The following is an 11,217-nucleotide window of genomic DNA, read 5'->3' as shown; positions in this document are numbered from 1 at the left end:
GGCTCCCTGCTCCAGCCCTCTGTCCCTGGGGGGGAGGCAGAGGAGGGAGGGGAAGACTAGACGTGAAAATTCTCCTTCCAACATCAACTTTTCCTGTCGACGAGTGATGGGCAGGATGCCAGCCTGGTTTTCTCCGGCATTAATGATTTACCTGCTCCAGCCACCACCCTTGCCCTGACAGCTTCTGTGCCACATCTCCAGCTCAAGATCCCCCTTTGTGTCGCAGGACGGGTCCCCTCGAGCTGGGACCGTCCCACCATCATCCCCACTCCGTGCCCATCCTGGAGGTGATGCCATCTTCCTGATGCAGTGTCCACCCTGGAGCTCGTGCTCTGGAATCCCTGTGTGGGGCTGAGCACCATCGCGGTGAAGAGAGGCCCCCCCTTGTCCCCTTGCAGGTCCTTTTCTCCTAGAAGCGAGCCTCACAACACCCAGCTGGGGTGCCTGGCACCCCCTCCCCCCCGGGTGTTGGCTCTGGCTGGAAGGACCGGGGGAGCTGTATCCTGAGAATATCCTCTCAGGATGCTGGACCAGCCCAGATATCTGCATCGTACTAACCCTGCACGGCATTGTTTAATGCAATTCCTTAAAACGGGACCCTCCCAAAACCGCCTGATGTTCTGGCTCAGCTCATCTCTTCGGGGCCAAGTGAGGGGACCTCGTGTCCCTCCCGTCCATGGTTTATTATTTTACGGGGCTCTGGTGCCAGTGCTGAAGAGCCGGATCCAGCACCGGGCACGGCAGTGCGGGGACCCTCTTGGTTGTGCACCCCCTGCGCCACGGGGGGGCCGTGGCTCTGCTGCTGTCCCCGAGCCGCGGCAGGGGTGCGGCGCTGCCCGGGCACTCCGCAGGCAGCCGGGCCCAATCTGCCGTGGCACAGGGCCACCTGTGCTGGCTGCCCACGCCATCTGCGAGGGGGGGCCGGGGGAGCCGGCTGCCAGCGCCCCCCACCCGGGTCAACGAGCAGGGGGACAACTGGGGAGGGGGGAGCACGGCTGCCTCGCTCCATCCGAGTGGATGCCACCGCATCCCAGAGGGAGGAAGAGGAGGGGATGGGGGCAGCCTCCACGCAGATTTCTCCTTGGGTCTGCTGCCATGGGGCTTGGGGGCATTTTTCTGAGCCCGATAGGGACAGTCTGCACCCTGGTACCCCCGGATGGCTGCCGCATCCCACTGCAGCACCCTGCTGCCTCTCAGTGTCCCCGGGTGCACGGGGGCACAGGGGGACCCCGGCCGAGGTGGGTCTTTAGGGGTGAATTGGATACGAACTCTCCTGTGCTGTGCACGGTGGGTCCCATCCCGTCCTGCCCTGTCCCAAGGGAAGCAGCCCAAATCGCCCGCGGGAGCCTGTTAGCAGAGAGGTGGCTCTCTCTGCCCTCCTGCCCGTGCTGGTGGCAACTGCCATCCTCCCCTCCCTCCCTGCTCAGCTCCGGGAGCACCCTGAGAGCTCCCGGCCGCGGCTGGAGCCTCCCGCGTGTGTGGAGACGCACACCCGCCGGATCCAGGCACCGGCAGGTTCATTCCAGGAGCCCCCACGGGCGCCGCGGCCCTTCCTGTCCTGCTCGCAGGGGACGTCGTCCTTTGATGAGCCGATAACGGAGCCTGCCCTGCGCCTTCCTACAGGTAGCCGGAAAGTTTTATTCGTCACCGGCTGCTGGAAAGGTCACGGCGTCCTCCTCCCCCTTCTATTTCTGGTCCGTGCCCTTTCGCCGGCGGAGCGGGGGAGCGCTCCCGTCCCTGGACCCCGGACACGCCGTCTCGGTGCGGCTCCGGTGCCTCGGCCCGGGGGGGTGGGAGGGCTGCGGGGGGATGCTCTGTGCCTGCCCGTACTCTGCCAACGCCGCCCGGGCTCTTCACGGACCAGAGAAGCTGCTGCGGGGCCGTGGGAGCCATCAGCTTCCCAGGGAAATAGGGGGAATTTGGGGACGCAGTGGAAATCTTGCTGCAAAACCCGCAGGAGATGGGTCTGGCCCCGATTGTGACGGGCACAGGCGTGCTCCCAAGGTAACGGGGCTGAAGCAGTGCCCAGAGTGGGGTGCCAGGCATGCAGTGGGAAGCGTGGGTCTGAAGGGATCCCGGGAAGCGCTGAGCCCTCACCTGGGATCGGTCCCTCAGCACACACATCCCCGCAGGCAGCTGCCCGGTGCTCTCGGCATCCCTGCACAGGCAGGGCTGGAACCGGTGATGGGAGGGAGAGTCACAGGAGCCCTGGCACAACAGGGGCTGTGGGATGCTGCTCCGTCTTACTGGTGCCACCCAAAAATAAGGAGCAAAAAGGGAGCACCCCTCACAGACAACAGGAGAGAGAAAAAAAAATTCACCCTGAAAACTGCCCTTTGCCCAAACCCTGCAGATTTTTTGCTCATTCTGGGAAATACCCAAACCTTCATCTGAGCTCTCTGTGGGGGGCCAGGCAGGACCTGGCCAGGGATCCACCAGCCTTACCAGCCACTGTGGCCTGGGATCACCCTGGACCCAGCTTCACATGCATGGGTTGACTTGCAGCCATATGAGGAGCCCTGGAGACCCTTTGAACCCGGGGGGGGACCCCCATTGCACATCATCCCAGCATATCCTGGGAGGGCTGTGAGCCCAGGAAGAGCTGCAGAGGAGCCCAGCTCCCCTTTCCAGCCTCCCCAGTTTGCCCAGACAGTGTTGCACCATTAGACCCCTCGCTGTACAGAGCCTTTTCCTACTCTGGGCCAAATGAAGAGGGTTAAGAAAAGCCCCGGGGAGCTTTTTCATCCCTCTTTGTTCATGGAGCAAAGATATTCCCAGCCTGAATCTATAGATTGGCCCTTAAACTACAAAAATCTCTGAGGACCAGAGAAACAAAAGTAGGTTTTGGTTGCGGTTTGTTGTGTTTTGCGGTTTTTTCAGTTTCTTTTCCTGCGCAGACAGCCTTTGCCCAGGAGGGGTTCGCATGAAAAATGCATGTGGGGACTGGGGGAGCGGGGGGAGCGGGAGGAAGGAGCTATCGATCAAGTATCTCTGAAAGCCACACAGCTGTGCCAGCCCCGCTGCCTCTGCCAGCCCTGCCCCGCGCTCCCGGTGCCAGGCTCGGTGCCTGCCCCAGATTTGGGGTGGGGTGGCTGATGTTGTGCCCAGGAAATCATCCTGGATGCTGGAGAGGAACCTGTGCCACAGAGTGATGGGATGCCTCTGCAATCCCTGCCCCGTCCGTGGCTCGCTCCATCCAGGCTTGCACTTGCTCCTTACAGCACGTCAGAAATGGAGTCGGTCCCTTTTCTCCCCAGATCTGGAGGATGCTCCTCCCAAGCTCTGCAGGACCATAAGGAGGAACTATGGAACACCAACAGCTCTGCCCATCAACCCACCCACCAGCCCCACACCTCTGATAAGAAATTATGATAATTGCAAACAACAACGATCCGAAGCCTGATGCAAACACAGACACAGCTCAAGTACCAGGATGGGTGGCCAGGACCAAGGTGGGCAACCAAACGTTAAAGTGAGTAAGTCAATCCACCCCCCAGACCAAAAAGAGCAAGTTGAAGCATTTCTACATCCCAAAAGACCTGGTGCTGGCAGGAGAGCAGGGACACAGGTCCTGCTCTCAGTTCTGGATCTGTGCTTGGTCTGGTCCCAGCAGGGCTGGTGGTCCCTTACAGGCAGTGTCCTCACTCTGTGTGGGGGCTGTAGGTGTCACCAAGAAACCCTGGAGCAGAATAAGGCACTGCAGGGGTAAAACTCTCTGCAGATGGTGCTCATTGAGGTGGGAACATCAAGGGATGGCGCTGGAGTGGATGCTTCATGCTCTTGATGTCTCCCCCATCAAAACCATCACTGCTGACTGAAATCAGCCCGGGGTCTGGGAGAACAGGAAGCACTGATTTTAGGCTTCAGTTTGGCTGAAATTCAGCTTGCCCTGAAATTTGTCCCAGATTCGAAATTTGGGAAGGATGGGAGAGGAGAAAACACTGACAAGCAAAGCAGGGGAAGACAGGGATAATCTGATCCCATGAGGGAGAAAAAATCTCTGACATCTTTGCTTCTCCCTCTGGCTGGGCACTCATGTACAGCATTGGGGACCTCCTGCCTTACCAGTGGCACTGGGATGGGGGCACCCAGAGGTACCCTCTTGGCCACTCCTTTGCCTGATTTGGCTGAGACTTGCTTGGTTCAAGTGCACAGGGGGAGCAACTCAGTGCCCTGCTCACAAATGGGATTCTGGGGGCTTAGCGCTACACAGGGGGGCCAAAAAAGCTGGAGAGGGCTTGCACTGTCCTCATTTCAGCAGCACAAATCTGAGAGCATTTGCCACCAGGACGAGTTTTCAAAGGTCCATCCACTGTCCCCTTCCTGGAACCGGGGGGTGAGGTGTCCTCTCTACTTCCTGTGGTCCAAGCCAAGGGCGGGGCACTTCCTGAGCCCCTGACAGCTCTTCCTGCTCTGCCTGATCCCGGTGGTGCCATGAGATTTACCGTCCTTTCCCAGGAAAAACTCATGGCAGCAGAGAGAGAGTTTGGCCCAAATCACCGACTGCTTGGCAGGACATCCAGCACAGATCCTCGACTCCCTGGGAACCCCCCAGCACGTCCCTGGCCCTGCGTGTCATGGGGGCATCAATCCCTGGCTCCACACACGATTGCCTTGAGGATGGGCAGCTCCAGCCGTGCCTGGAGCCTCGGTGCCCACAGACGGGGTGCAGGGTGCTTTCGGGGTGACCCCCATCCTGGTTCAGTGTGGAGGGGACGCAGCTGTCCCCCTCCCACCCGTGTCACCCTGCAGAGCTGGCTCTGCTCGCAGAGGTGCCTCTGCCTTCATGCTGCAGGTTCTCTGAGTGCCCTCATCTAAACACAGCCTGGATTCCATCAGTGCCGGGCTCTGCCGCTCTCCTGGGCTGACCCCTCGTACGTGCGCGGGGGCACCGCGGCAAACGCTGCCCCTGCACGGGCAGCACTGGGGAAGGGGAACTGCACAGGGGGGAAACCAGGGCACAGAGCAAGGCAACATCCTCAGCCTGGCCTCACACAGAGCGTTTTTTTCATCTGTGCTTTCACTGGGGGTGTATAAGCCAAAATGCCCCCCAACATTAATTTTAATGATTTTGTACCTCTTTATCCCAATTACAGTCACAGCAGCCCTTTTACCCGGGACAGCCAGGTCTTGCCCAAGAATCTGGGAGTTCATGGAGATTCCCCAGCCCCAAACATGGCCAGGATTCTTCAATCCCACATCTCCCTCAGGCACACAGTCGGTACCCCAAAGCAAACAAACCCCACCCCTCCATAAACTCGCGAGGCCCCGCGGAGCGCGGAGCGGTTGCTAGGATGATTTTCCATTCAGCAGGACACAAAGTATCTCCAGCACAAAGCCTGGTCCCCCTCCGTGGGGCCGGATATGTGGAACAGGGACACCGCAGCATTTGGGCTGTACAGACCCCTCATAATCCCACACACACACACACACAGACCCCTCACACTTTGCGTTTGCCACCCGGTTCCCTCCAGCCCACATCCCCCCTTCGGTCCCGGCTGGGAACAGTTTTCCTTGCAAAGGGAATTCCAACGCGGGAAGGTGAAGGCAGCCAGGAAAGTGCTGGAGGCAGCGAGAGGGATGTGCAAGAGTGCTTTTCAAAGTTGTTTGGTAATTCTTTTTGCTGCTTTATCAAAGGCAAAGGGGCCCCCGGCGCGGCCGGGCGGGATGGGACGGTGATGGGCGGGAGACGCCGGAGAGCAGCCAGGCAGGAGCCGTGATCTTCCCGCAGCCCAGGCAAACCCCGACAGCAGCTAACGAGAGTAAAGGAACGCCGGCTGGCTCAGGATGCTCTCCCACTCAAGGCATCGGTGTTTGCAGGGACAGGGGCTGAGTCTGTGGTCTGCCAGGTTCTATCTCCCACTCTCCCCACCACCGTCCTGAACTCCGCTGGCACCAAAAAGGCTTTAAAAAATCCCCACTAATAACAGCAGTAACTGCCCCAGCCCTCCTGCCAGCACAGCAGCTGGGCACAGAGCAGGTCCCTCGCACCTTTCCCCTACGTGGGACATCCTCCTGGAGCAGGAGATGAGGAGGACTTACCTGCACACAGGACTCCTCTTCCCTCGCTGCGGCTCCGCTCTGCCTGATGTTCACTCTGTGGAAGTGGGAAGCGTTTTAGATCATGCAGTAGGTTATATATTGTCTGCAAGTCTGGCCCTAGGGCGTCCATCAGTTGGTCTTGGTTTGCTCCTGCCCCTATATGGAAGATGCATCACATGCTCCACAGCTCCCAGCTATCAGCCTGGCAAAAGAGGAAAAGGAGAAGGAGAGGAGAAAGGGGGAAGAAAAAAAAATTAAAAGGATCTTCATCACCATGAAAGAGGCAGAGAGAATTTCTCAGTGGAAAACCCACCAGCCAGAAATCCCTGCCTGACTTGAACTTTCCCCGTTCTCCTTTTGTTATCCCCAGCTCCCAGTGCCCCCTTTCATCTGCTCTTCAAGGCTGGTGAGATGTGAAGGCATTTTCACCTTGATCCTGCTCCTGCTTCACCTCCAGCAGGTGAGGGGCTGAGGCTTTACTGCCAAATGCCTCTGTCCATCTGCAGCTCTCCAGCACAAATTATTTACCCCTCCCCAGTAATGCCCCCAGTGCTGCCAGGCAGGGCAGGGACGGGGCACTCCCGGGGCTGTGCAACCATCCTCCCCCAAACACACCCAGAGACCAGGTCCTGGGGCACCAGGGCCATCACACATGTGCAAAGTTGCTGAGATGGCACGTCCTGGAGTGGGGGGCTAGCCAGGAAAAGCTCCACGTTCTGCTTGGGGCTGCCCCCTTCACCCATCCAAGGGAAAGGGGGTGGTGGGGAGCTGCCAGCACAGGGTCAGGCATGTGTGAGTGTCCCGACCACCACCACGGTGGGGACAGCAAGGACAGGCAGGAGTCTCCCTTGGAGCCTGATGTCTTCTAGTGGATTTGGTCACATGCAGCACAGATGGACTGTTTTTCTGTCCATAATGATGGGTTCCTGCTTTTCTTATGAACATTGTGTTGCTCTGTTTCAACTGGTTTTATTTGTATTTTGTTTAAGTTCAAAATCTAAGAATATTTTCATTAAAAATTTTGTTTACTCCCTTCCCAAACAACCCAACCCTGGCTGGACTGACAGTGTGCTTCCAAGGTCCCAGACCCTGCCTGTAAGCCTGCGTCTTCTTCTGACCTGCATTTCTACCTCCCTCAAAAATATTTGGGAAAAAAATAGCCTTGTGCTACACCACTTAATAGAAACAATTCTGGAACCTTGGGTACATTCACTGCTGAACATGGGTGAGGGATCCCCCATCTCCAGCTGACACAAAGAGGGGGAATTTAACTTTGAGGTGGCATCTGGCAGGACCACCTAAATACATGGCATCTGGAGCTGAGCCCCATGGGGTTGTGAGCAAAGATTTCCTTGTAACACCTTGGGAGCTGAAGGGCCAAGGGGCAGCCTGGTGATGTGTCTGCACTGAAGGGTCTCTCCGGGCAGAGGCATCTAGAACCACAGAGTCATAGAACCATGAATATCCTGAGCTGGAGGCACCCATAAGGACCATCCAGTCCAACTCCTGGCCCTGCACAGACACCTCAACAATCCCACTCTGTCCCTGAGAGTATCATCCAAACCCTCCTGGAGCTCTGGCAGCCTTGGTGCTGTGCCCAGTGCCCTGGGGAGCCTGTTCAGTGCCCAACCACCCTCTGGGGGAAGAACCTTTTCCTGAGATCCAACCTGACCCTGCCCTGACACAGCTCCAGCCACTCCCTGGGTCCTGTCCCTGCTCACACAGAGCAGAGATTGGAGCTGCCCCTCCACTGCTCCTCGTGGAGAAGCTGCAGACCCCGATGAGGTCTGACCTCAGTCTCCTCTTTTCTAGGCTGAAGAAGCCAAGTGACCTCAGCTGCTCCTCACACAGCTCTGTTCCTCTCTAGAACCTTCACCATCCTCGTGTCCCTCCTTTGGGCACTCTCTAATAGCTTTAGATCTCCTTTATATTGTGGCACCCAAAGCTGCCCCCAGGGCTTTGGGATTGTGTCTCCTGCCTTTGGTTCACCAGACCTGGCCTGAATTGAGATCTACCCTGGAGCTCACACATCCATCCTGCTAAAGCTCAGCCTCACCAGTCCTCATCGCTCTGAGGATCACAGAAGGAAAGTCCTGGAAAGGGCAGTACCTGGTCTGACCATGCTTTGTCCAGATGGACCAGGATTTCCCCAGAGTGCCACATTGTCACAACATAATTGCTTCTGATGTCCCTGAGTGTTCTGGAGCCTTGTGATGCTGCTGTAGAGGGGCCCACATCAGTGCCAGAATGCGTGGTCTTCCCAGGCTCAGTTCAAATAGCTGTATCAGAGCAAAGGCTGTGACCCTGGACATCTCCAGGGACAAGCTGCAGTGTGTCCATCCAAAACCTCCTGAGACTTTGCAAGAGCCTTCTCTGCAGCTGAGGAGCACAGTGCCCCCACGGGACCCTTTCTCACAGCCACTGCTGGGGCCTTCTGACCTGGGCAGTCCCACCTTCTGGGGTCAGACAGCCCTGCTCAGAGATAGCCTGACGGAAAAGTACAGGTGCCAGTGACAGAGCAGGTCTTTCTTTTCCTTTCTGGGGTGCTCTCATCGAGAGGAAATGGCACTGCTCCTTTCTCTTGAGTTTCAACTGCACTTTGGTCCATCTCAGCCTCTTCTTACGGTTTTCGGTGACTTTCAGTAATCTTGAATTTGCAGTTCTGATGGTGGACTTTCCTGCTGGATCCATACTTATCTTAATATTTTGCCACACAGGGAGGTGCCTTCCCAGCTTTGGCACTGGGGAGGTGCCCCATCTCCCCTGCCAGGACCCCCATCCCACCTGAATACCTTCCTCTCATGCTGATGCTGCCTTGGCATGACCTCCCACCAGGCTGGAGGTGTCCTTGCCAGGATAACAGAGCTGGATTCAGCCAGAAAGCTCAAAGGCAACACACTTGCAGCTCAGACTCTGGTGGGAGACACTGTTCTTGCTGCTGAAGGACCCAGGAAAGCAGAGTCCTGGCACAAGCCAGCCACACCTTCTCCATGTCCTGCTGAGCAGACTCAGCCTGCTCTGAGGGGTTGGGAACAGGAGTCAAGGGGTCAAAGCAACCAGGAGAACTGATGTCCTGGCATTCTGTAAATCTTCCTGTGTATTTAAATGGCTCATAAAGACTTTGGAAGGGGATGGGTGAACAGACCTCACCCAGGCACTGCGGGAGTGAGAACTCCACCAGGAGTTACTGGATACAGAGAAATCCCACCTGGTTCCTGAAGTCCCTCAGCTATAACTGGTTGAAAGCTTGGAGAGTATCCAAGAGGAGTCTCATGTAAGTTTGTTCTGCCTGTGTCCTCTTCCCTGGATTTCCACTGTTGAGCACTACCCAGAGACCTTTCTAGAAGGACTTTTTTCATGACCTTGTGCCACCAGGTTCTTGTGTCCCATGGGGCAGGACTCAGACATGAAGAAGTTGGGGAAATCTCAGGCCAGTTCCAGAGGGACCCAGATGATATTCTCTAGATCTAGTTCAAACTTTTCCCTTTTGGGAAGACCTATTCTTTTGACAACAGCCTTCCCCAAGTCAGATGGAGAAATAAGAGCTGTGCATATATGTTTTCTGAAAGGAAATTTTTTTCCCTGAAGACCAAAGGAAGGACCAGTTCCCATTCTCATAGTGTCTGGCATCTGGAGGATTTTGTTCTTCTATCCAGAGCTAAATACTGTTTCCTCTGTTTTGCTTTTTCTGTCCACCTGAAAGTCCCACCAAAAGGTTTTGTTGAAGGTCTCAGAGCTGAATACTCAGGTGTTGACATGTCAGTACCTAGGACAGGTGTGGGTGGTTGGGACCTGAAACTGTGAGCCTGAGTCCAGTTAAGGACGGAGAGCTTTGTTCTCCAAGGAGCCAGCCTTGCCTAAGTCAGCCTTACCTCTGCAAATGGCCTCAAGCTGGTGAGAGGAACCTCCCTAGGAGCTGTTAGGACATCCTGCCCCACTGCCCTGTGAGGTGCTGGGGTGGGGGGGTGGGGGGAAATCCCTGCCAAGGTTTCCATATTGCTGTGTGGGCCATGGGTGATGGTGACCAACATAAGTGATGGAGGCCACCACTGGTGATGGAGGAGACAGAGAGGCCTGAAGGGGCTGTGGCTGCAAGAGTTGATCAGCTTTTGCTGTGACAGAGGAACTCAAGAGGCTGGAGGCAGCTGCTCTGACAGAATGAAGCTGGAGCCCATATCCCTCCCTCCTACAATTAAAAAGGCGGAAAAGGGGAAAAGAGCAGCTTTGCTGGTGACCTTTCCCTCTTGCAAATCTCCACCCGCCTCACTTCATACACCAGCATCAGGAGCAAACAGCCGGGCTGGGACCTGGCAGACCAGTAGTGGCACAGAACTACCCAAGGAGGTTGGCCGTGCCTGTGTGTGTGTGCACACCACAGTGGCTGCTTTCTTCCAGCCTGCAGGCTGCTCCGGGGAGGGGGAGCGGGAAGGGCTCGCTTGCCAGCTCCTCCTGAGGTCCACTGAGAGGTGTCTGTAGGGCTCACATCGAAGAATGTCAGAGTGCATGTGCTCCGCGAGACGGCCTTTCAGAAGGCATCAGTCCTGCTGTCACGCAGTGGACCACAAATCGGGAGTGACAGCTGTCTCCGTGTGCACCATCCATCTGTGGCAAATGTGTCAGCTAGCTGAACACTCCCGAGGAAACTGCTACGGAGCCGGGAGAGGAGGAGGAGGAGGAGAGAGAAAGGGGGAGTGAGAGCGACAGAGAGGGGGGAAAAAGCAGCAGCAACAGGGGCGAGGACCAGCAACATGTTACCCCGGCAAAGCCAAGGGTCCTAAATGGTCTTGGAAGAGAGAGCAAAGGGCTGTTGTGTGGTGGTGCCTCCAGTGCTCCGTGGAGGTGCCCACTAAACAACAGGCCTTTGCCCTCCCAACCCAAGAACCTCAAAGCTCTCCATAACCATCAATGATGCCATAAAGGTGGTGTTATCAGTAACGGCACCACAGTGGTAAGGGGAGGACAGATGGGCTTGTCCAAGACCACAGCTGGAGGTGCAGCAGGCCTGGGAAGGGGATGCAGCAGAGCCAACACTCCCCCGGCTGCTCAGGGCCAGAGAATGGGTCGGGCACTGAGGACATGGTGGGACAGTGTAGCAGTCCTCTGATGGGTGTCCCTCTCCTCTGATGGGTGTCATATCCCCCTGTTCTCCTCTCCCCTCTTTTCCATTCTGTCACA

The 11,217-nt window shown here is 56.8% G+C and overlaps 1 long non-coding RNA gene across 1 annotated transcript; it reads right to left on the bottom strand.

The window, feature by feature from the left end:
- Window positions 1-2,909: 2,909 nt before the first annotated feature.
- Window positions 2,910-8,230, bottom strand: LOC113957912. Its single transcript, XR_003531321.1, has 3 exons — window positions 8,152-8,230; window positions 6,043-6,244; window positions 2,910-3,282 (listed from the first exon to the last, which is right to left on the bottom strand). It is a non-coding gene; the product is annotated as an uncharacterized LOC113957912 (long non-coding RNA).
- Between the last annotated feature and the right edge of the window lie 2,987 nt (window positions 8,231-11,217).

The sequence above is a fragment of the Corapipo altera genome, unplaced genomic scaffold (genome assembly GCF_003945725.1).
Source record: "Corapipo altera isolate COAL_440 unplaced genomic scaffold, ASM394572v1 146, whole genome shotgun sequence".
NCBI classification, from domain to species: domain Eukaryota; kingdom Metazoa; phylum Chordata; class Aves; order Passeriformes; family Pipridae; genus Corapipo; species Corapipo altera.
The sequence above is the reverse complement of the archived record's forward strand: the minus strand, read 5'-3'. Positions and strand labels throughout refer to the sequence as shown.